Here is a 24,907-nt window from a genome sequence, read left to right on the forward strand (position 1 = left end):
ATTCATGGTGTTATGTGACATTTTTCAATTTGCAGCCCTAAGTATAGCTTTAACAAATACCAGAATAAAAGAAACACTCTACACCCACTAGACTTTCAATATCCTGCTGTCTACATTTCCCAAATGAAAGCAACTGAATATAAGCAACTACTAATTGACAACAACCACTAATTGACACGGATATAACTACCACATAATCCATTTACTATTTTAATAATCCTTTCACCACAATTAATATCACAGAGGCTGAGATCTGAGACTAAATTAGAAGCATACTGCTCTGGCTTCTCTCCCATGAAATTAAAAAAAAATGTTCAGAATATGATAGATTAGAGTAGATGTTTTCAAAGAAATAATTGCATTTATGCAAAATGACTTCAATTTCTTAAGTTAGAGATGTCCATTGTCACAATGGCCATTGTATTTGCCCAGGGAACCATATTATCTTTATATTTGTTGAATTAGTGCAGGATCACAAAAAGTACAACATGATAACTAGAAATGTAGGAAACATGTATTGAATATTGATAACTTCCTGTTGGTGGCTAACCATTATGGAAATATTTCATTTTCATTCAAAATAGTCTGTGAATTCCACTCGCCTCTCCATTCCGTTTTTATTATTATTATCTTACGTTAACAAGAAGTCAGAGACTAAAAACTGATTTATTTTTGCTACTTGCCTTCTACTACAAAATCACCACTTTCAGTTTGGGAAGTAAAAAAGTAGATTTAAACATTAATACACACAAGTGCACCCATCTACGCACATGCACATTTGTAATTACTCAAGTCCTCAAATTGCTTAGCACTGCCAAATGTGATCTCTGTTGATTAAGGCAGGATTGTACAGGACTGTCTTTTAGGATATGCTTATTTTCACTTTTAACTAAAACTCTCTACCTTATTAAAAAAAAAAACTGCATGCTGTTAAGTTCCTTTAGAAAAACACTACCAAGGGCTAGGGATATAGCTCAATTGGTAGAGTGCCTGCCTGGCATGTGCATGGCCCTGGGTTTAATTCCCAGCACCACAAAAACAAACAGACTAATAAAAAAATACAAATACTATAAGTATGAGGTAAAGCAAAATGATGTAAAGTACAAATGAAGCTTTCTTTTATCTCTATGGCTTACTTTAAAAATTAATATTTTACATATTTTTATATTTTCTTATGTTTTTTATTAATTTTTTAAATTTATATATGACAGTGGAATGCATTACTATTCTTATTATACATATAGAGCACAATTTTTCATATCTCTGATTGTATACAAAGTATATTCACACCAATTCATGTCTTCATACATGTACTTTGGATAGTGATGACCATCACATTCCACCATCATTTTTAACCCTATGCCCGCTCCCTTCCCCTCCCACCTCTCTGCCCTATCTACAGTTCATCTATTCCTCCCATGCTCCCCCTCCCTACCAAACTATGAACCAGCCTCTTTATATCAGAGAAAACATTTGGCATTTAGTTTATTGGGATTGGCTAACTTCACTTAGCATTATCGCCTCCAATTCCATTCATTTACCTACAAATGCCATGGTTTTTTCTCTTTTATTGCCAAATAATATTCCATTGAGTATAAATGTGATTTTTTTTTTATCCATTCATCTACTCAAGAGCATCTAGTTTGGTTGCACAAATTTAGTTATTGTGAATTGTGCTTCTAGAAACATTGATGTGGCTGTGTCCCTATAGTATACTGTTTTTAAGTCCTTTGGGTATAGACCGAGGAGAGGGATAGCTAGGTCAAATTGTGGTTCCATTCCCAATTTTCCAAGGAATCTCCATACTGCTTTCCATATTGGCTGCACCAATTTGCAGTCCTACCAGCAGTGTATAAGTGTACCTTTTCCCCCACATCCTTGCCAACACTTATTGTTGTTTGTCTTCATAACAGCTGCCATTCTTACTGGAGTGAGATGAAATCTTTGAGTAGTTTTGATTTGCATTTCTCTAATTGCTAGTGATGATGAACATTTTTTCATAAATTTGTTGATTGATTGTATATCATTTTCTGAAAAGTATCTGTTCAGTTCCTTGGTCTATTTATTGATTGGGTTATTTGTTTGTTTGGTTTTTTTGGTTTTTAGCTTTTTGAGTTTTTTATATACCCTAGAAATTAGTGTTCGATCTGATTGTATGAGGGGTAAAAATTTGCTCCCAGGATGTAGGCTCTCTATTCACCTCACAGATTGTTTATTTTGCTGAAAAGAAACTTTTTAGCTTAAAAACATCCCATTTATTAATTTTTTACTTTAATTCTTATGCTACAGGAGTCTTATTAAGGAAGTTGGGGCCTAATCCCATACCATGAAGATTAGGTCCTACTTTTTCTTCTATTAGACACAGGGTCTCTGGTTTAATTCCTAGGTCCTTGATCCATTTTGAGTTGAGTTTTGTGCATGGTGAGATATAGGGGCTTAATTTTATTTTGTTGCATATGGATTTCCAGTTTTCCCAGCACCATTTGGTGAAGAGGCTATCTTTTCTCCAATGCATGTTTTTGGTGCCTTTGTTTAATATAAAATAATTGTAATTTTGTGGGTTAATCTCTGTGTCCTCTATTCTGTACCATTGATCTACCAGTCTGTTTTGGTGCCAATACCATGCTGTTTTTGTTACTGTTGCCCTGTAGTGTAGTTTAAGGTTTGGTGTAGTGATACTACCTTCTTCACTTTTCTTTCTAAGGATTGCTTTTGCTATTCTGGGTCTCTTATTTTTCCAGAAGAATTTCATGACTGCTTAATATTTTATGAAAAATGACAATATTCAAATAAACAATAGGTTTAACTAACTTTGAAAGGTAAAAACTCTTCATAATTTATGCTTATTTCCAAATCAATTTAATTTTTCTTTCTGAAACTTTGATAAAAATTAAAGCATATAAGTCACCATCTTAATGATTTTTAAGAGTTCAGTTTAGTAGTCTCATGTGTGCTCATGTTATTTGAACAGGTCTCCAGAAGGTTTGTATCTTGCAAATCTGCAACTATCCACCCAAACCACTCTTCTTTCCCCCCACTCCCCAGCCACTGAAAGCTGCCACTCTTCTGTTTCCATGAATGTGATCACTCTGATACCTTATATAAGTAGAATTATATAGTAGTTGTCTTTTTATGACAGGCTTGCTCAATTTAGCTTGATGTCCCTAAGTTTCACCCATATTGGAGCATGTTATATAATCTCCTTCCTTTTGAAAACTGAACAATATTTAATTTTATGTATATAACACATTATGTTCATCCATTTATCCATCAAGGGAAACCTAGGTTGTTGTTTTCACTTCTTGGCTGTTGTGAATAAGACTTCTACTTATTAATGTGAGATGAGAAATTTCTTATTTTTCAAATTGTATTTCAATTGAAATTTATGTTTCAATAATAAAATTTATCCCCAAATACCATTCTATTTTAAAATTAATATTTGCTCATCATAAATAATGATTAAAATTCTATTTATATACATCTATATAATAGTAAATAAAATATTCTCATATTACTACAATGAAATTATTATTTGAGAAAGAAACAATTTTGAATTCATGTTTTTATTGGAGTTATCTAAATTACATATTTAGTTACAGATGTTATTTTTAACCAATTGAAAATCTGTTGTAGTGCTCTAATAATTTTTCATATATTTGTGGGGTTTTCTTTGAAGTTCAGGAATCACCATATACAAGGTTAATTTTTATGCTTGTTTATAGTTACAATATAATTTTCTAGGTTTTTAAGGATATTCACCTGAAGGTAGGTTCCTTTCTTTGTCTCCTCTCTTTTCCTCCCCATTCTTTTTTTTCTTTTCCTTTCTAAATCTTTTACATCATCTCAGTAGTATATTCATATCAAACCAACCCCACTGAGAAAGTATGAGTGCAATGTCCAGGCAGCACTTTCTCAAGCCCTGAAGGCAAATACAAGAAGGTGAGAGGGGCGGGATACATTTTTCACTACAAGGTATATTATACATGAAATATAGAAATGGTAGCATTTTGAATTTCTAAGTGGCATAGGCTACAGGGCAATTTCTCCCCAGGTAAAAAGCATCCCTGAGAAAACACTGAAATAGCAACTGTGCCATCATGTCAAGAGTTATTCTTAGACCAAACAAAAAGGGAAAGATAACAAATGAAATCACAAGCAATGTGATAGGTAAAATAGCTGCTGATCGAAGGCTATAAAACTCTAAAATTTTATTTATTAGATAGCTAATATAAATATACAGTTCATATTCTCCAATCATCTGTCGACACTTCTGGTTTCTAGGAATGTATCTAGCTTGTAACGAATATTTACTAAACCCCTACTAAATGCCAAGTGCTACACTAGAAATAAGATGTAGTAGGTCATTCATAGTCCCTGTCTTGGTAGAGATTAGTGGGGAAGACAACCGTTTAACAAGAAGTTCTCCAAGTAGTTAGGTACTTAACACTGTGACAGATAATAAAAGGAATTAAAAACAGCAAAAAAATATGCTATGAGTGGGTTGGGATTGTGGCTCAGTGGTAGAGCATTTGCCTAGCATGTGTGAGGCACTGGGTTCAATCCTCTGCACCACCTAAAAATAAATAAACAAACAAATAAAATATCAGTGTTGTGACCCTCTACAACTAAAAAAATTTTTTAAAAAGTATGCTGAGTGTGTGCTTCTCAGTTGCTCTACATAGTCATGGGCATGTAGGGCAGGGACACTAACTATTTCTAATGGCCATTCCTGCCTCTTGCCAAGGTCTACTCCACGCATCAAACCAAGGGCAGTTCTCAGATGTTAGGATTTCTAAAGTTAATTCAATTCAAACTGGTATTAGCTAATTTGGAAACTTCATGAACAATTGATTGAAGTTTAACATAAAACTAGACAAGCTTCTTAAGAATATAATATACAAAAAAGTTGAAAACGGAATAAAAAAATTAATTGGTTTTAAAATGAGAAAATGAAAAAAATATATAATATAAACACTTGAAGAGTCCATTCTTATAAGCAACATAATATTGAAGTCAATATATTGTTATTTTTGAATAACAACTTACTAAGTATCTCGTGTCCTACTTGATTTTAATAGTCAAATGTATGCATTTAAGGTGACCTCCCTATAAAGAAATATGATAATTTCTGTATATCAGCAGCTTATAACAGATTTACCAAACACCTATTGAGTGTCAAGTGCTGTACTAGGCACTGGATGCAGTGGTTCATTCATAGGTCCTGTCTCGGTAGAGATTTATTACTGGGGAAGACAACCATTTAAGAAAGAGATTCACAACTAGTACTTCAAATTGTAACTTGTGGTTAAAGTAGTAAAAAGCTACAGTAAAATATAGTATGAGTGTAAGTTTCTGTCTCAGAGCCTAGCCCAGTCTGGATATGGCAAAAGTTCAGGAAAGGTCACCTTGAGCCACATTGAGGGCCCACTTATGAGAATTTCAAATATTTGGTATTCCTGGTTCAAAATCTCATTTCTAAGATAACAATGGTTTTTCTAGAAAATCATCTGTCTTCTTCCAAGGAAACATTTGTTTTCCTTCCTCCTGAGACAATTCTCTGGGAACATTCCTGGTCAAGTTAGATCCAAGATGTCTAAGTTGTTCTGACTGTGATGAACAGGTGTATATCATTGCTAGTAGGTACAAACGATTCTTCTATTAACCTCCCTTCTACTGACAGTTTTTCTGTTCCATTGAACCCCCAAACTCTTTCTTCTGTTTCTCAAAATATATCCCATTATACCAACAGAGATAGGAGTAGGTGCTGACCAAGGCTGCCTAAGGACTCTGCTACACCTTCCCTAGCCATTCCCTTACTCCCAGACTCTCCCTTGGTGTTCTTCCCACCTCTGTATGAGTCTCGGGGGCAGAAAAATGAACGGCTGAAAAATTGAGTTATTTCTTATGAAGGCTTGTATCAAATTAAATTCTTGGCCAAACCAAGCAAATCTTTATAGGTGAACTTGAACCTACATCCAACTTTAAAATTAAACAGAGAAAGTGAAAGGTGCAAACAACTTTTAAACTTGATGTACTTTTAGGTCTTCACCCACTCACAAAGTTCTCTCTACTCCTCACCCTAATCTCTCACCACACTCTCGTGACTCAAAAACAATTCACACTTTTCATTCTCCTCAGCCTCTATCTTGATACTTAAACACTATTATACAACTCTCTTGTCCCTCAGTATTTCTGTCCCCAACTCTAGATCCACACAGTGAGACTCATAGCTGATGGATGATGGCTGGCCACATTCTCACTTCACCTTCATTTAGATAGGAGGGATGAAGACAGGAGGACAGGCCTACATTTATGTTGGAGCAGCTGGATAGAAGCCTTAGCACTGGGCACACAATAGGTTCAGTCAACCTCTGCAAGTTTTTCTGGGAACACACCCAACAACTGTAGTTCCGCACCCCACCCCAACTGCAAAGTACCTTCTAAGTTCCAAATAACCAACTCACAAATGACGTTTTGGAACAGACTCATTTGTAAGATGAGGGACTGCAATTAGAATGAAACAATATAGTTTGGAATGAAAATTCAATTGAATTAACCAAAAAGCAGAAAGATGAAAGGCTACTCTGCAAAGCCAAGTAATTCCTATGAAAAGACATCATTAACCAGTAAATTATACCCTTTTTCAAACCCACGTTAACTCTTTCAGGACAAGGGTGGCAGTACATTGATGCCTCTGTAGTTTAAAAAGTATTCCTGAAAGGCCTCAAACTATTTTTAACAATAGGGAAATCTAATTCATTATTTTGCAGCTACCTGTCAAATTACTGAGTATTATTGTAGCAAATAAAATATAGAAGGGAAACATAGTTCCTATCAGATCCTTTCACTTTACAGACTGTATAGAAAGAAAGAAAGGCACACATCCCTTTCCCAATACAAACATCATGGTTCAAAAAATGTAAATTCTTCAACCTTAGACATTGTAAAATTGACTTATTCTCTCCCTTTGAGTTCAAACTATTTTACAAAGAAAAGTAAACCTTTTAAATGGTAGAAATTTATTTTAATAACAAGTTTTATTAATACCATTTTCATTTTACAGACATATATGTCAGCTTTCATTATTATTATTCTGCAAACATAAGTGGACACAGCAGAAGACAAATGGAAGAGTTGCTTTCACACCTTATAAAGGCAAACTCCTGGTAGAGCAAAGCAGCTCGACAGCCTGAACAGTTATTTCAGCTAAGTATGTGGTGAAGGGGACAAAGTCACTGTTTCCATACCCAAGGGAGTCTATTAACTTTGCTGTGAACCATGGACATAAATATCTTCCTAATATGAAAGGAGCAGCAACAATGCTGTCATTCCAGAGCTTGAAAAGTCCCCAGGGATCATCATCCAAGGCATCTTCAAACTGCGATCCTTCAGATCCATAGATATCAGGACATAACTCTCTGAAAGACTAGGGGACAGCTCCATATTTCTAATTTTTTTCAGGAAATTTTTTTAGTAATAAGTTTTCATCAGAAGCCAATGGATCATTGGTTTCCTTTTGGTAAAGCTCTGATTTCAACCATCTAACTCAAGAGTCCCAGTGAGATAACATATCTCCCACATAATTCAGTAGTATATATACAACAAGGCAGACCCTAACTGGAGTAAAATAGTTTGGTACATACAACGAGAGATATTTATCAAGCACCTTCAACAATTAGCAGAAGTCCCCTAAATTTTGTACAAAACTGTACTTCAGTACTTCTGTCCCCAATTCTGGATCCACACAGTGAGTCATCGATGATGAATGATGTACAAAAGAGGTCCCCTGAATTTTGTACATTAACTCATGAAAGTGTCATAATAAGTCTATGAAGAGGTACAATTATTGTCATCTGTAATATAAATGAGGAAACAGGCCCCTGTTTAATGAAGTAAGAAGTATAGCAGGGAGTAAAGCCAGAACTTGATGGTAGCAGGTCTATATCTACAACTCAGCTTTAACCGTTATGATCTATCACTTCCCTAAACAGGTTAGAAAACTTAGGGAAATGTTCTCAGACACCCTCGGTTCTTATACAACTTCCTCTGTGGAAAATCTTTTATCCAAAATGCTCCATTAAGATGTGTGAGGTGGGCTGGGGATGTGGCTCAGGCCGTAACGCACTCGCCTGGCATGTGCGGGGCGCTCTGTTCGATCCTCAGCATCAGAGAAAAAAAATAAAATAAAGATGTTGTGTCCACTGAAAACTGAAAAATAAACATTAAAAAATTATCTCTCTCTTCTCTCTCTCTCTTAAAAAAAAAATGCGTGAGGTGGTTGCCTAGATAACCCCACCTCTCCACATACACATAGGCCTCTAAAAATATAGATGGTATTTAGCAATAAGTATATTCTGTTTTTCACTCAGAAGTTATTTAAATGGTTTAAAGCTTTTACGGAAATACTACCAACTTAATTATTTTCACTGGGTATGTGCCAAAGGATAAGGATAAAAAATTCAGGGTGAACAGTACATCTCAAGGTATTTCACTTTTAGTTTCAGGATGCTCAGGAAGTCGCTGCTCCAATTTTTAGAACATTCTTCTGAAAATTATAGGCTACAAATATCCAAAAGAAATCTCATGTAGGATGTGAAAGTGCTACCTGCTTACCATTGCTGAAGGCACAGTCATTTCTAAAAAGTACCCTATTGTTGGAGAAAGTAAATACATTGTATTGGTGATCTTTTGGGGAGGAGTCATTCATTCCAAAACTTAGAGACTGAGAAAAAACAATATCTAATACTTCTTTTTACTTTTGTGGGTTTGGTAAGTGGTTCTTCCAGTTGGCCCAAGTAGGTTGGAGCTGGGTGATCTGGGATGGCATCATCCACCTTGGAGGGGCCTTTCCTAGGGTCTCTCTGTAAGATATCTTGTCCTTTATGAGGGTAACCCAGGCTTCTTCCGACTGTGAAATTAGAATGTCAGCCATAAGAAACATCAAGTCCAACCAAAAAAAAATTAAACTTTTATTTGAGCCACTTTTGATATTGCCCCACTAGCAAAAGCACATGATATGATCAACTTCAGAGCCAGTAGAGGATGGGAATATTCAGTGTCTGAAAATAGATGTGATTTATGATGTTCATTTAATAACAACCCACATATGTTAGTTTTTTTAATAGATGGATAAATATTTGAAAAATGCTAACAAGTTAGATGTAAAGTATTGTCACCCACAAAAGTGATAATTGTGTGAGAGAATACATATGTTAATTAGATTTAGTCATTTTTTAATATACAGATTCCAAAAACAATGTGTGCATAATGCATATGATTTTATCTGTTGGTTTTTAAAAGTTAAGAGCTAAATGGACTTTAACTTGAAAATATAGCTTCTATGATTTTACTAATTTTTGTTCAAAAACGAAATATCTGCTTATGCCTACATAGCTCATTGCATATATGTGCCTTACTTTATATCTTAAATATGTCTGTATCAGATTATTATGGCTGCTTATAAGAAAATTTTCAGTTAGTCACTTAAACACTATACAAATTTATTCTCATGGTTCTGAGGTTGATGTCCAAAATCTGTTTCATTGGCCCAAAGTCAAGATCTGGCAGGTTTGGGTCCTTCTAAAGGCCCCAAAGAATCTGTTTCTTAGCCTTCTTTAGCTTCTAATGGCTACATATATTTTTTGGCTTGTGGCCTCTTATTCCAACCCCAAGTACATCACTCCAATCTCTGGTCCCCTCAGTAACTCTCCCACTTCTCTGACCAACACCACCTATACTGCTTATAAAGAACTGTCATGCCTATATCCAGTTCCACACAGATAATCCAGAAATATCCCATTGCAAGATCCTAATGCCATCACATCTATGAAGTTTCTTGTGCAATAAAAGGCAGCATTCATAGGCTCTTTGGATTGGAATTAGCTACATATGGAGAAATTATAGTACAATGTTTATTAATTTTCTATTATTGCTGAAACAAATTAACATACTTTTTATCACAGTGTTTCATAGTTCAGAAGTCCAACACAGATATCAGTAAGCTAAAAGCAAAGTGTTTGCTGGGGCTCTAAGGAAAAATCCATTTTCTTGTCTATTGTAGCTTCTAGAGCCCATCCATACACTTTAAACTTGTGGTCCCCATCCTTCAATTTCAAAGCCAGCAAACTGACACTCTATGGGCTTTTCTTCCATCATCATGTCCCCCTCTGATCATAGCACAGGAAGGGTCTTTGCTTTTAGGACTCCTGTTCTTGGCCCTCCCAAATAATCAAGAATAATCTCCCCATTTTAAAGAACTTTAATCACATCTGTATAATTTCTTTGACCATGTAGTATTCACAGGTTCCAGAGATTAAGGTATGGGTATGTTGGAAAGACCATTATTCTTATTATGATGATGTGCTATCAGAAAGCTATATTTAAATAAAATTTGTATATGCCAAATGATATGAAACTGCACTAGAGAAATCATCTATGTTAAAAAAAATTTTTTTTTAAAGCCTTCTGAGTCTTATGGTGGCTTTCCTAATATAAATCAAGCCTTTAAAATACATTTATTACTTTAGAAATTTAAGGTACAGGTTTAATATTTTAGAACATTCCCCTCCGTCCCCAGTATTTTGTTTACAATATATCTAGACTGTGGTACAGATTCAAGGATTTTTAATCCTTAAAAAATGTGAATACTACAGCTGAATTGAGTAGAACATACCTTATTTTACATCTCCTGACATGTGTCTGTCTAAAAAACGGTGAATAACCAAGCTAAGTCTGACTCACTGCATTCCAGACTTCCATAAATATCTGCTTTCTTACTGTGCTACACTTTGGATCTTAAACATTACCCAATGGCCCATGTGGTAAAATGGTGGTGCCCAGGGTAAAACTACTAGAAGGTGGTAGAAACTTTAGGGCCTGACAGGGAAGTCTTTAGGTCCTTGGGAGCATGCAATTGAAGAGGACTTTATGGCTTTAGTCTCTTCCTCTCTTATTTTTTGCATTCTGGATGTGAGGTGAGCAGTTTTGCTCTGCCATGTGTTTCCACCATGATGTGCTACCTTGCCACAGGCCTAAAATAATGGGGCCAATTGATTAAAGATAGTAACCCAAAATTATGAGCAAAAATAAAACTTTTCTCTTCATAACATTTCTGCCCCTTCACATACTTTGTTGAAGGGGCAGAAAGCTGACTAATATAACACACCACCTTCAGGAAATGACCCCATGTGACCACGATTCTGAATTTCTGCAGTTTTTGAAGCCATTAACCATTTTCTCAGCAGTCAGCTCTGTTTCTCAGGAGATCATTTTCAAGAATTGCCTCCTTATTTCTCAAACTACTGAAGTGGTTTCTTATATGATTCACGCTCTGTATATAAACAAGTAGAAATTACCTAGCAACAACTTTAATTCAAAATTGGCTCTGATAAAAATTCTTCTAAAAACTGTTGTGCAAAAGGACCTAAATTTCTTTATTTACAGTTTTGGATACATCCTTCTCTTGTTCACCAAGAACAAAATTTAAATAAGGTTTTGGAGTAGAGACTACAGTGAATAAATGACATTTCTATGTGTTTTTCAATAATCTTGTCAAAAACTTCTATGTATTCTGTCATTTCGTTTTTTGAGTCCTGATATATTGCCCAGAGTAGGCTCAGTCTTCCCACCTCAGCCTTCCAGGTAGCTGGGACCACAAGCATATGCCATCACACCCTTTTTGTTATATTCTTAAACTCATTTTTTCTCTTCAGGATGGTAAAGATGTATGGTACACTGTGCCTTTGTGAAAGTACATAAAGAAACATGTGAGAGAGTAGTAATAACTCTTGCAAGCACTTAGAACACTTCTTTTTAAAAAATATTCTTTCAAAAAACTGCTTTATTTTTCCTGATTTTTAAAAATTCAGGGAGCCCATTTCTTAAAACTAAATTTATGATCTCCTGTAACTGGACTCATATACTGCATTCTTGATAAGAAACTGTTGCCATGCCACACAATTCCTTTATAAGCATAATTCTTAGACTAAGTATTAAAAATAGGATACCATATTTATTTTTCAAAACTTATTACAGGTAATTTTATAATTCATACATTTTTTTCATTAAGCAATTGCCCTTTTTATTTTTATATATGGACTGTCAAGAGTAAAATAAAATTATCAAATAGATAAATTCATACTGTATACAGAAACATTTTAGAGGATAACCAGTGAGGTAATAACATCAATATTATCTTCTTAGTTGTTAACATAATTAAAAATATTACACTCTCAGAAGTAGAAGTAATATTTAAAATGTTTGAATGGGTGAACATGATACATGATCTAAAATAAAAATAGCACTACAAATTGTAAATTGTAAATGTGCTACAATATTACACATACTATATATATGAATATTGATAACTTATTCAAATTATATTTCTCACTTTAAAATTAGTAAAAGATGGATTTCATTTTGTTAATGATGATAATATATACATGACTAAAAATGAACACTGTCCATTTCATGGTGAAGATTTGACATGAATAAGTCAAATTAATTATTTTTGAATGATTTGCTTTTTTTCTTGTTGAAATTCATTACATTATTAAGAGGCCTAGTCTCTCCTGATAATGGACCAAGGTGAGCCTTCTGTCAGAGTGCACAAAGGAGCTGAAACAGGACTCACAATAGCACACACAGCCCAGTATGCTAATCCTTAACAAAGAAGCAGGGCCTACAAAGGGCCAAGATGGCAGAAAAATCTCAAAAGAGTGCCGCACTTCAGTAACAAGATTTTCCACGAGCTCATTAATATTTACCAAAGCCAACAGAGCTGTTTTTTTTTCTTTCTTTTAGCCACAAATGCCTCCTTAAAATTATTCCTATATTGAGACAGCATTAGAAAAATAAACTATGCATATAAAAGAAGCCCCAAATGAAAGACAAGCGGCTTTTAAGATAAGTCTGCTTTCAGTGTGAGCATCTGCACCCAGAAGACCATTTACACAAATTAACATATTTTATCTACTGTAAGAAAATGAAATAATTCATAAATGCAAGATAGTTTAATTTAAATTACTATCAGCGAATGCTTGAGCATTATTAGCGCATCTACAAAAACAGAACTCTGATAACCAAGGCAAAGATTTGCCACTTACAAAAAAAAAAAAAAAAACTAGTGGGAAGGATGTTTTCCAACTGCAAGCATGTTTTCTTGAATGATTTAGCAGACTGATCAAGAAAGAAGCAATGGATAGAAAAAGACCTAGAGTTGAGTTTTCGATCTAACACTAGGTTTGTGCAGTATAGTGCTTGGAAAGGCTCAATCTTTCTGAATCTCAGTTCCCATCTGTAAAATGAGTCATAAGACCTACATTGTGTGGTTTTCAGAACTTTAACAAAAGTGTGCTCAAATGCTTAATATAGGACATGGCTACTCAAAGGCTTCAATAAGAGTATATGTTAGAAAAACTTTAGACAATAGAGATAATATAAAACTGACCCATCATCTTACTGTCTTGAGAAAGCATTACCAACTGGAGAATATCTTTTTAGTGTGTTCTGTATATGCTTATATAAGCTTATGGCCAAGACTTTTATTTTTTTATTTTATGAATATAGAATCCTACTGTACATATTATCTTACGTGTTTTCCTTGTTCCCACCCTCAGTTAATAATGTAATATTAATATATCTCTATTGTTTTCATTATTTTAAAATGTTATTCAAACTGCCAATACTATTTCACCATGTGGTTGTAGCACAGTATTTGGGATGCTTCCAATATTTACTCAGTGTAAACAATGGAATGTATGTATCTGCCAATAAATATTTGTATACATCCTTAATTATCTTTTAAACTTAAATGGTATTAAAACAAATATATCACAAACAAAAGCATGCACATATCTTTACTTCCTTCAGCCTAAAAACATGCATTTCTACACATTCCACTTTTCCCTTGTTTCTTTTGGTGGGGGATGTGTACCTGAAATTGAACTCAGGGACACTCCACCACTGAGCCACATCCTCAGTACTATTTTGTATTTTATTTAGAGACAGGGTCTCACTGAATTGCTTAGCACCTTGCTTTTGCTGAGGTTAACTTTGAACTCAGAATCCTTCAGACTCAACATCCTGAGCTATTGGGATTATAGGTGTTCACTACTGTGCCTGGTCCTATTTCTAATTTTTGAATAGATAATACATTTTCCTTACAATTCGTTTTTATATAAATAAAGATGATAAAAATATTGCTGTACTTTTAGATTTAATGTATGACTATTTAAGTAAAAATTGACACATAATTATTTTAAGCCCTTTTCCCCCATAAAGGGTACATAAATTATATGCTAAATTTTGTTTTTTTATGCTTAGTTATTTCTATATCTGTTCTTAAAATATCTCTCATTCTTTTACTTAATAACTAAATATTCCATTATATTTTTGTACTATAATTTCTCATACTTAGAGTTCTTGAAATAAAAGTATGGGGTCAAAGGTAAGAATACTGTTGAGACTAACAATTCATACTGCAAAATATTTCAAATGCCATGCCGATTTAGAGTTCCAACAACCATTATTGAATGATACTGCATATATCATTAAATTATCAACCCTGTCATTTCTTTATATTGTATTGAATATTATGATTTAAATGTTTTACAAATTTTGTAGGTGAGAAGACGGTATCTCCGTCTTCTCCCACTTGCGTATTTTTAATACTCAGTTAAAATTATATTAAAATATTCACATCACTGTTTATACTTATAAGAAATTATCTATTTTTATCCCTCTCTCATATTTCTAATGAAATATTAGGATTCTCCCTTTCATTTTCCAACTGTATGCTCTGTAGTAAGTTTATTTGTAAGTTTTTAAATCGTTATCTCCCTTTTAATTTTGGTGTTTAAAATTATTTGGAGAGAGATTGCATAAACTACATTACCTTTATAATTTGCAGAAATAGTAGACTCAAAGATACAGGAAATAAACTCATCCATTTCTGTGTTTTATGAATGTATGCATGCATTCATTAAAAATGTATCACATATCTACATGTGCCAAGGATTGTTCTAAGCACTGATGATAAAGAGGACAGTAAGTTCCAGCCCTCATGACACTTATTTTTTAGAGGGAAAATTTAAGGAGAGGAAAAAGCTAGAGAATAACGGGTAGGATGAGTTTTACTTTGTTTTGTTTTTAGATGCCAGAATCATCTTTATGATTGGAATCATCTTTATGATTATCCTTTTTGTATTCTTCATTCTGGTGTTAGACATACATTACCTTAAGTAAAATTTTTGAAATTATTCTTTTCTAAATCTATATTGCTCCTTGGAAATCTTTGCCTAAACAGCTTTCAGAAAAAGCAATTATGCTTATCCCTCAATTTCAATCTCTGTTCAAAAGATGAAAGTGTAACACTTGGCATGACAGAAATAAATAAAAATTACATTGAGAAAATCAAAGTAGTTTGCAAATAGATCAAAAACATCTATAGCAACTATTATCAGAACTGGAAGTAAAATGGACAATACAATAAGTAAACTCCCAGCATTCTTATTCACCCTTATTTTGTGACCCATGCAAGTCACAAACTTTCTGTACATGTTTACTCAGATTAAAAAAGTAATAATTCATAGAGTTGTCATGATAAATGAGAAAATCCATGCAAAACATTTAATTGCTTCTCTCAAGTGCTTAATCCAAGTTTTTAGTAAAACAAATATAAAAGGCCGATGCCAAAAAGATTTTAACTATCTCAAGAGTCATTTGTGTGTAGACTTAACATCTTTGGTGTGATTTTCTTTATCCTTCCTGTATACTATAATTCTTTTCCATCTACTGTTACATTATCATTTTCTTACTCTCCTCACCCGTATGTTTTTCTCTGACATTTAAATTATTATTTACTATAAAATATTCTCATTGTACAATTAAGTTACACAGGTTTTCCTGAATTTTGGGTGATGAAAAACCCAGGCTGGGTAAGGGCTGCCTGAGGGATATGGACTAAACCATCTCTTATGTATCCACCTGCTAGCCCCACTAAAGCATCATAGGTATATTACAAAATGTAAATGATGCAATTTGGAGAAATGTTTTCCTTATTGTCATTTGAAAGATTCATTTTATGCCAAGGAAGATAAGCACGATGCATTTGTTAAACAAATAGAATGTGTCTAAAACCTCCAAGTTCAGAGCAAGAAGAACTTCTCAGTCCATGTTCTTTCAAAACAGTGTGTTGAATAGTCTTGTTATAAATATGCAGCAAAGAAAAAAAATGTGCTCACTTTTATAAGAATGTAGACATAAAAATTGCCCCTCAAAGCTTGAGTCATTATGGTATAATACAAACCGAAATTCGATTTCAATTATTCTCAAGTGTGGTTATGCTCTGTCTTTTATTCTTCTATTTGGTGAAATGACAGCCTTGGTAATTGAATATTAATTTCCTCCAAAAAAGCATTCCAAACTCTTCTTCAAAGAGGGAGTTAAGCTTATTAATTCATTCCTTAAGAGGACAAAGTGCGTGACTTGCTGTATACGGAATAAGGACTCCTGGGGGCCAAGAGATTTAATCAAGGATTGAAGGGGAAGCAAAAGTGAAAGAACCAGAAGGCAGAAGAATGTGAGGAGGTCACTCAATTTTGGGGCAGGGGGAGACCTTTCCAGAGATCAGTCAAAGTGAAGTAACAAAGCAAAGCAATCAGAAGTATAAATTTCTCCTGAGATACAGGCTAAAATACTGATTTTCCTTTATTATGCCATTTTAATTTTTGGTACAAATCCAAAGAAAAGGTTTATATTTCACAATAGAGTCAACTTTGCATAAGACTACTTGTGTTACTTTGACTTACACGGCCTTAGGGACACTATGGATTCCCCCCTTCATAAATCTAAAATATCTATCTTCCCAATGAATCGCTTATATTTATTGCTGTTTATCCTAAAACAACAATTTCAGGGTTGGAGTTGTGAAAACATTTGGGGTTGTATTATGTCACGGCAAAGTCCAGGGAAGATTAAAAATAATACATAGTACTCAGAAGCTTCCCAAGTAGCATTGCTTACCCCCAAATGCACATGCACTTTATTTTCCCCAAAAGATTTTGCTACATAACAAAATTACAATGTGACTCAGGCATTTTAGATGGAACTGAAGCCTAAGAACTCTGTGTCCATTAATAATCTTGGCCATAAATATGTGATTTGAAAACATTAGAGATTTTTTCTGTGTATTTTATCTATACATTCCATGTTAGAAATTAATTTAGAATTTTTAAAGATACGTAACTCATTTTACAATAACCCATTATAGGTTAAAATAACCCACTATAGGTTAACCCATTATAGGCATATGGTTTATGAAAAATGTCTTTTCAATAAACAAAAACTCTAGTGAAAAGAAAGGCATTGTTTAAATTTTAACAAATACCTTTAATGTCTATTTAGAAGACAGATGGATTCTCATATCTGCCTCCACACTCAATGTTAAGATATCATGTGGTAAAATTGGGAGTTCATAACCCACTTCAGTCTAATGTATGAAATATGATATGTCAAGAGCTTTGTAATGTTGTGAACAACCAATAAAAAAAATAAAAAATTAAAAAAAGATATCATGTTTATGAAGCCTCTGGAAAACACCATACATTTATGAGAAAATGAGACTAAAAAGTAATTCCTTAGTAATTTTATGAAAATAATTTTTGGCCTCATGGATCCCCTGAAAAGAACAATGGGACTCCAGAGATCTGACATGAACACAGTATAGCCATGTTCCTCCCAGGTGCTTGGACAAAAGATATCATATCTTTAAAAGTGCCACTTTCAAAGTCATATTTATTTTGTTAAATTCATAAATTCTGTGATGATTAGACCTGATCACTGACTATTTTTGCATTTTTCTTGTTGGATTTGAGTAAATTTTACAAGGCAATGAATAGAGAATAGCTCTTGGAATTACAGAAGACAATATTTTTGATTCACAATTAATGTGTATGTATGTGAAACTAGCTGGCTTGAATAGTATGCAGTCAATTTATATTCTTTTAACATTTAACCCAGAAACTAAAACATGCAGACTTAATATTTAAAAACAATCCATATTTTTTCCTGAATAGAAAGATCTTTTAAAAAACATTTTTTTCTACCCTCTCCTCAGCTTACATATAACTTTTTCCAATATTTGTTATATCTATTAATAGATGGTATTATTATCATCATCCATAATGCTAAATATTGTATGTATGTCAATTTTTTTAGGTATACTACACATTTAGTATTTTTTCTTCACTGTTTTTACTCTTGAAACTTCCAAGACTGTTTATTTTTCCCTTGAAGTCCATTATCCAGAATTTCCTTCATTCACATTATGCTGATAAGAATTTTTCTCAGTTTATCTTTAAAGTATCTTTATCTCAATTTTGAAAGATAGTTTCACTAGGTTTATAAATCTAGTTTGACAGCAATTATTCACAGTGCTCTACACATTTTATTCTAATGCTTTCTGTCATTTATTGATGTTGTCAGAGATACCTGTCAGTCTAATGTTTGTTGTTTGTGTAATTAAGCCATCCTTTCTCTTTGGGTTTTTCAGAATTTTATTCTTATTTTCAGAGTTATATGGGTTGGGGTTCAACATGCCTAATTATGGACTTCATCCTTCCTTTTTCTGCTTGGAATTGAGTAGTGTTTCTGAATCTAAAGATTTATGACTTTCATCAATTCTAAATAATTCTCACCCAATATGGATTTAAATGTCAGTCCCCCCTTTTTCCTCTATTTTTTTTTTTTTTGTTGAGAATTCCATTTAGATGTGGACCTGCTCACCATACTCTCCATGTCCCTTAATCGGGCTCTTGTATTTTCCATCTAATTTGCCTCTTAATGTTGAGATTCTTTAGATCAACCAGTTTACCAGTTCTTAATTGTTCAACCTATCTAGTTTTAATTTATTATTTAAATTGCTAAACTTCTATTTGATTCTTTTAAGAACTGTTTAATCATTTTGATAGTAAGTAGAATAGATGTGTTCTGTCAATCCATTAGCTGGTGGTGACAAATCCTCCTTACCTTGCCTGGGTCCTGGGCTTTGGTTCTTGTTCCCCACTAAAGGACAAGACTTGCCCACATTATAGGAGATCGATGTTCCCTGACACATTCAGATTCCTACTCTGACTTGGTCCTTTGAACTTAAAGGTCTTCTTTATTTTCAAACTGGTTCAATCATATATTTTGTTATTAAAGATACTTGGTGGAGTATTTTAAGTACTTTTAGTAATATAAATATTTTCAAAATACCTAGTCAATCATATCAGAAATAGAAGTTCTTGGTTTGAACTATATACTTACCATAGCATGCCTATATGGAAAGTCTACTACTAGGTCATATATTTATTTTGATTTCTAATGATCTGTGGTTTTTATATATAACTTGACACTAATTCTGATTAAAACACTATTCCATTTTCACTGGAAAGCCCTAAGGAGACAAAAATTATCAGAAATTCATCTAAATGGCAGTTATAGATACAGTCAAATGATTGAGATAAAATCTAACTTTTGGTGACTTATAAAAAGTTGCAAAAACATTTATCAATTTATCATAATGTTTCTTCTATTGTGCCTTGAATGAAAATTAATGGTAGAGATTAACTGTACAATTAACTATGTTACATGGATAACATGTGCAAGGTAACTTAAAGTGAAAGAAACTTACAATAATCCAATTTATTCTCAGGTTTATCCTTATTTTCCTACTCGTCTGGGTGGTACTTCAAAATTATGAATAAAACACTTAATTTTAAAAAATAAATATAACTTTAGGGGCTATGGCTCAGCAGTAGAGCACTCACGTAACACTTGCGGGGCACTGGGTTCGATCCTCAACACCACATAAAAATAAAAATGGTATTGTGTCCAACTACAACAAAATATTTTCTAAAAAATAAATAACATAAATAGAACTTTATAAAACCGAAATAACTGTATTGGTCAAAATCTTGACAGAACTTAGGGTCAACCTCAAAATTATTTCAAAGCTATCTAGATCTCATCTCTGGCTGCATCTCACATGGACATTAATAGTGTAATTATTTATCATATGCTGTAAGCTTTTCTAATGGAATCTTACTGAAGACTTCAACTATTTAAAAACCTTTAACACATAGGAGGATATGTTCTTCAGGAGGTTGTATGCAGTGTTTGAACTTTAACCTTCCGTTATCATATACTACAAAAAAATTCCATAGCTCAGAACGAATATGAAAAAAAATAATTTAAATAGGAAGCACTAAGCCAGTTTATTTTTAATGTACTTTCCCTAAAAGAATGTTTAAATTATAAGGTTTTTGCTTGAATTCATTTGCTTACAGTTCTATTCACTTATAAATTAACACTCTGGAAAATATAAATTGCTACGTTTGCAAGCGATTAGAATTACAGTAATGTACCATAAGTAATGCTAGATTATCAGAATACTTAATTTACTTTCTGTTTGAAACAAAACCTAAACACACAGGCATACAAAATATGGTACAAACTTTTGGGACATAGGAGTTTGACATTTTAAATAAAAGAAGAACTATTAGGTTGTAATTTCTTCCACGGTTCTAGTTTAACATAAATATAAACGGAAATAGAATTGGGGAACCGATAAGTTAAGCACCTCCTGGTTTTGTAATTCATGGGCTCTGAAAGTATTGCACAAGGGCCTATAAATCCCCTCCAGTGGGATTTAAAATAGTCACCAATATGAAGTAGCATGGGAGTAGTAATGATAATATCTTAAAGCCTACGGAGACTAAAGAGTTCTTCCATATGGGGAAGGAATTAGAGGGAACTTCTAGAAATAGATCTGAATGTTTTAAACCTAAAGATGAGGCTTAAAAATTCAAAAAAGGGCAAAATCACACTATTAATGAATTGTATGTTAGAATGTATAAAAAATACTCACTTCAACTCATACAAAAGAGACCAAAATTTTTCATTTATAAATAAGACTGTTGGTAAGATTGGCTGTTGCTGTTTGGCCTCTGGTAAAGTGATTTTAAAAGTGGGCATATGAAAAAAATACAAATCATTTGTGTGACTTCTCGAAGCAATTCATATAGCATAACACGATCACAGACTATCAGTGCCACATAAGCTTTCTAACAGTGATATGGGGAAAACTGACTTAAGGCAGAATACCGGAGTTTGAATCCCTGCTTTGGTACTTATGAGAGGTGAACTGGAATAGGGTAACCTCAGTGCCTCAGTGGGTAAAACAGAGACAACAATATAGCCATCCTTAGTATCTGAGGGGAATTTGTTCCAGGACCCCTGCATATATCAAAATTCATGGATGATCAATTCCCTTGTATAAAACAATGTAGTATTTGCATATAACCTCCTGAATGAAGAACATCCCCTCCTATGTGTTCTAAGTCATCTCTAGATTGCTTATAATACTTAATATAAAGTAAATGCTCTGTAAATAGTTGTTACATATTTAGGAAATAATATGAAAAAGTCTGTGCATGTTCTGTACAGACGCATTTTTAACATTTGCTTTAACTAGTTATACATGACAGTAAAATGCATTTTGATGCATCACACATAAATGGAGTATAACTTCTCATTCTTCTAGTTGTACATAATGTGGAGTCACAGAGGCATTTTGTAAGTTATTTTTTGATACATGATTTGTTGAATCCACATATATAGAACTCACAGATAATAAAGGCTAACTGTACTACTTAAAGCAGAGTGCTGTTTTAAGGATAAATTAGCCAATTTTGTAAAGTGCTTAGGGCAGTGCCTGGCATATTGTAAGCCTTCAACAAGCATTTTATCATTTCCATTCTGGCAAAGAGAAGAGGAAATCAGATCAGATGTTAATAAATATAAGTCTTGGTCTCAGTATCACCGCTTACTCAGATAAGCAGTTTAAAAGCAATTCAGTTTCACCTGTGACACTAATCACTTCACTCAGTAACCTCTCAGGAGTTAGGATCAAGTGAGTTCTTGTGTACAAGATACCTTGAAAAGCATCAAGTGCAACCTTTGATCTCTTCCGGTGAAAACCACTGAATTTCAAGGTACTATATTCTAGCTATTCTTACTCTAGTATTTAAAAATATCAAACCTCAAGGTCATATGTGTTTCCCTGCATACATAATAGAATCTTTGGCACTTGAAGAACATGCCTTAAAACACACTGCTACTTTTGATCAATGATATGAAGAAAATTATTCAGTTAATGGTTAAAATGTGTCAACTAGTTTGTGCCATATTTTGATTTGACCATTTATTAAGAATTTTGAATTCTCTTATTTTAATAACTCAACTTTATCAGCTGGGACATCTTTGTTCCTACACTAGACTAGTGAAAGAAGGTAAAACAACCAGGGCCAATCAAGTAGAGAACATAATAGTAACAGCTAATATCAGATCTGCTCTACAGTTGTTCTAGATGCCACTCGTACCTGCATCTCCTGAGAGCTTTCATTCAACACATACTGAAAAGGGCCAATGTACCAATGAGTTAATGTCGCAGGAGATAGCCAATGACAAATGGGGCTTGGAAGATAAATACAACAGTGTTTTCCCTTCTTGTTTGGGACAATTCAGGCGTGTTCAATGTTGTTTCCCAGAGGTCATGAGCAGGCCTGAGCTCCAATTTTCTATAATAGTTACCTGCTTCATAACACATCATTCATCGGTGTCTTCCCTTCCATTAACTCATTTTCAGAAGTCTATGCATTTCAGTGTTCAGAGGAAACCCAAATAAAATACTAACATTTATAGAGAAGCTACTATGTACAAGCATCCCGAGGGCTTCAAATTCTGGTTTTCCCCCTACCTCAGTGCCTAGTCCTTATCAGGATCCTTTACTGACTGATCTCTCTTCTGTAGGATTTTAAATGTTGGTGTACTTGGGGCTCATCCTAGGAAACCTCTTTTCCTTCTCCATCTCTGCCTAGGTGATCTCATCCATTCCAACTGTTTATGTAATGATTCTAATATTTCTATCTTCAGCCATGACTAGTCTCTTAACTTCAGATTCATATTTTTAGGTGTTATTTAAACATCCTCATGGAGAGTTAAGAAGGTCAAAAAACAACTCTGCATGTCTCTTCCAAAATGTGCTGCTTCTCCATATTGCCCATTACAGGAAATGCTGCAACCACTTATCAGTTAGTCAAGCCTAAATCTTAAAATTCATTCTTGCTTCCTCCCATCTTTTCACTCCCAGGATCCAATCCATTAGCAAGTAGTATTGACTGTCTCCCAAAACATTCTGAAATTGCCCATTTGTCTTCACCTCTAGAACTAGCAACCCTCGTTTAAAGATCCATCACCTTTCATGTGGGCTATAGCAGTCACCCACCAGGTCTTCCATGCATATTCCACTCACCACAGAAGATCCCAAGTCACATTTTAAAAAACCTTAATCAGACCAGGTGCTTTTCCCTCAAAAACTTTCAGTGGTTCCCAATTATACTTGGAATAAAATCCAAACGCCCCTTCCTGGTTTATAGAACCCTATCCTTCTCTAATATTTATGGTTTTTTCATTAATCGTAATGCTCAAGTCAGACTGCCACCCCCTTTTTAACCTGTTTCTTAAATACATGTACTAACAACTGTTAGTACATCTGTTTCCCTTGCTTGCATATCCTTCTATGAAATATTTGTATGGTTACCTCCTTCTAATTCAAATCTCAGCTTAAAAACTTCCTCTTCAGAAAGGATTTTATAAACTATTTTTCCTAAGATAGTGCTCAGTGCTATTTTATCACAGTAGTTGCCACTGCTTTTTATGTCTATTTATATGCTTTATCTCCCTCTCAGTAGAAGAGTTTTGTCTTATGAAGCATACTACGTATCTATAATATAAATTAAAATGTGTTTTATCTTTAATAAATTGTGTTCAGTAAAATTAATGATGAGAACTATTATTATGCCCAATTTGAAGGTGATAACACAGCCTTACACCAGTTATGTCATTTGTTCATGCCAATAAAGGGAGAGATTGATAATTAGATTGAATCAATCTGACCCTAGAGCTCATAAGGTTTTTTTGTTGTTGTTAGTTTGTTTTTTGTTTTTTGTACCAGGGATTGCACTCAGGGGCACTCGACACTCGACCACTGAACTACATCCTCAGCCCTATTTTGTATTTTATTTGGAGACAGGGTCTCACTGAGTTGCTTAGCATGTTGCTTTTGCTGAGGCTGGCTTTGAACTCAGGATCCTCCTGCCTCAGTCTCCCGAGCCATTGGGATTACTGGTATGTGTCACTGCACCCAGCTCATAGTTTATAATTTTAACCATTACAACAAATTTCCTGTTCATCTGGGTAATATGAATTTTAAACAATAAATAACCCAAGTACAAGAACTTGGTGCATACATTTTAATATGGTATCTTTTAAGACTCAGCATGTTTGAATTACCCTGAAACCTATAAAAATGTTTATAGTTTTTAAGAAATTCATATTGAATTTTACGCTTTGTGTGTACACCAAGAAGAAAGGAAAGTAAAGCTACTTTAGTTCTCATCCTATATACAAGCTTAGGGAGAAATATACAACACTTTAAACAACAGGATACAAATTTCAGACCATATCTCAAAAGGAAAACACAGACTCCAGATTACAATAGAACATAATTCATTTCACATGGAAAGCAGAAGAACAGTCATGTAATATTTCTTTTATGAGGATGAAACTACATTTAACACATATGTATGTAATTCAGAATCAGAATCACAACAACCCACAAGTCGAGGGATATGAATAGACATATTTTTGTGAAAAGTTGACTAGCATCAAAATAGAAATAATCATAAAACTATCAAATACATGTAAAGAAACTCAGCTAAAATTACACAGAAGACAATAGGCATTTAATGCAAAATCTCATTATTTTGATATGTTTTACATTGAGAATCTAGTGTGCTAGATGACA

At 33.7% G+C, this 24,907-nt stretch overlaps 1 protein-coding gene across 8 annotated transcripts in view; it reads right to left on the reverse strand.

Annotated features, from left to right (window-relative positions):
* Nucleotides 1-24,907, reverse strand: part of Macrod2 (mono-ADP ribosylhydrolase 2) — a 1,956,002-nt gene that overhangs the window by 1,216,959 nt on the left and 714,136 nt on the right. The gene's annotated exons all lie outside the window — the stretch shown is intronic.

The sequence above is a fragment of the Ictidomys tridecemlineatus genome, chromosome 5 (genome assembly GCF_052094955.1).
Source record: "Ictidomys tridecemlineatus isolate mIctTri1 chromosome 5, mIctTri1.hap1, whole genome shotgun sequence".
Lineage (NCBI taxonomy): Eukaryota > Metazoa > Chordata > Mammalia > Rodentia > Sciuridae > Ictidomys > Ictidomys tridecemlineatus.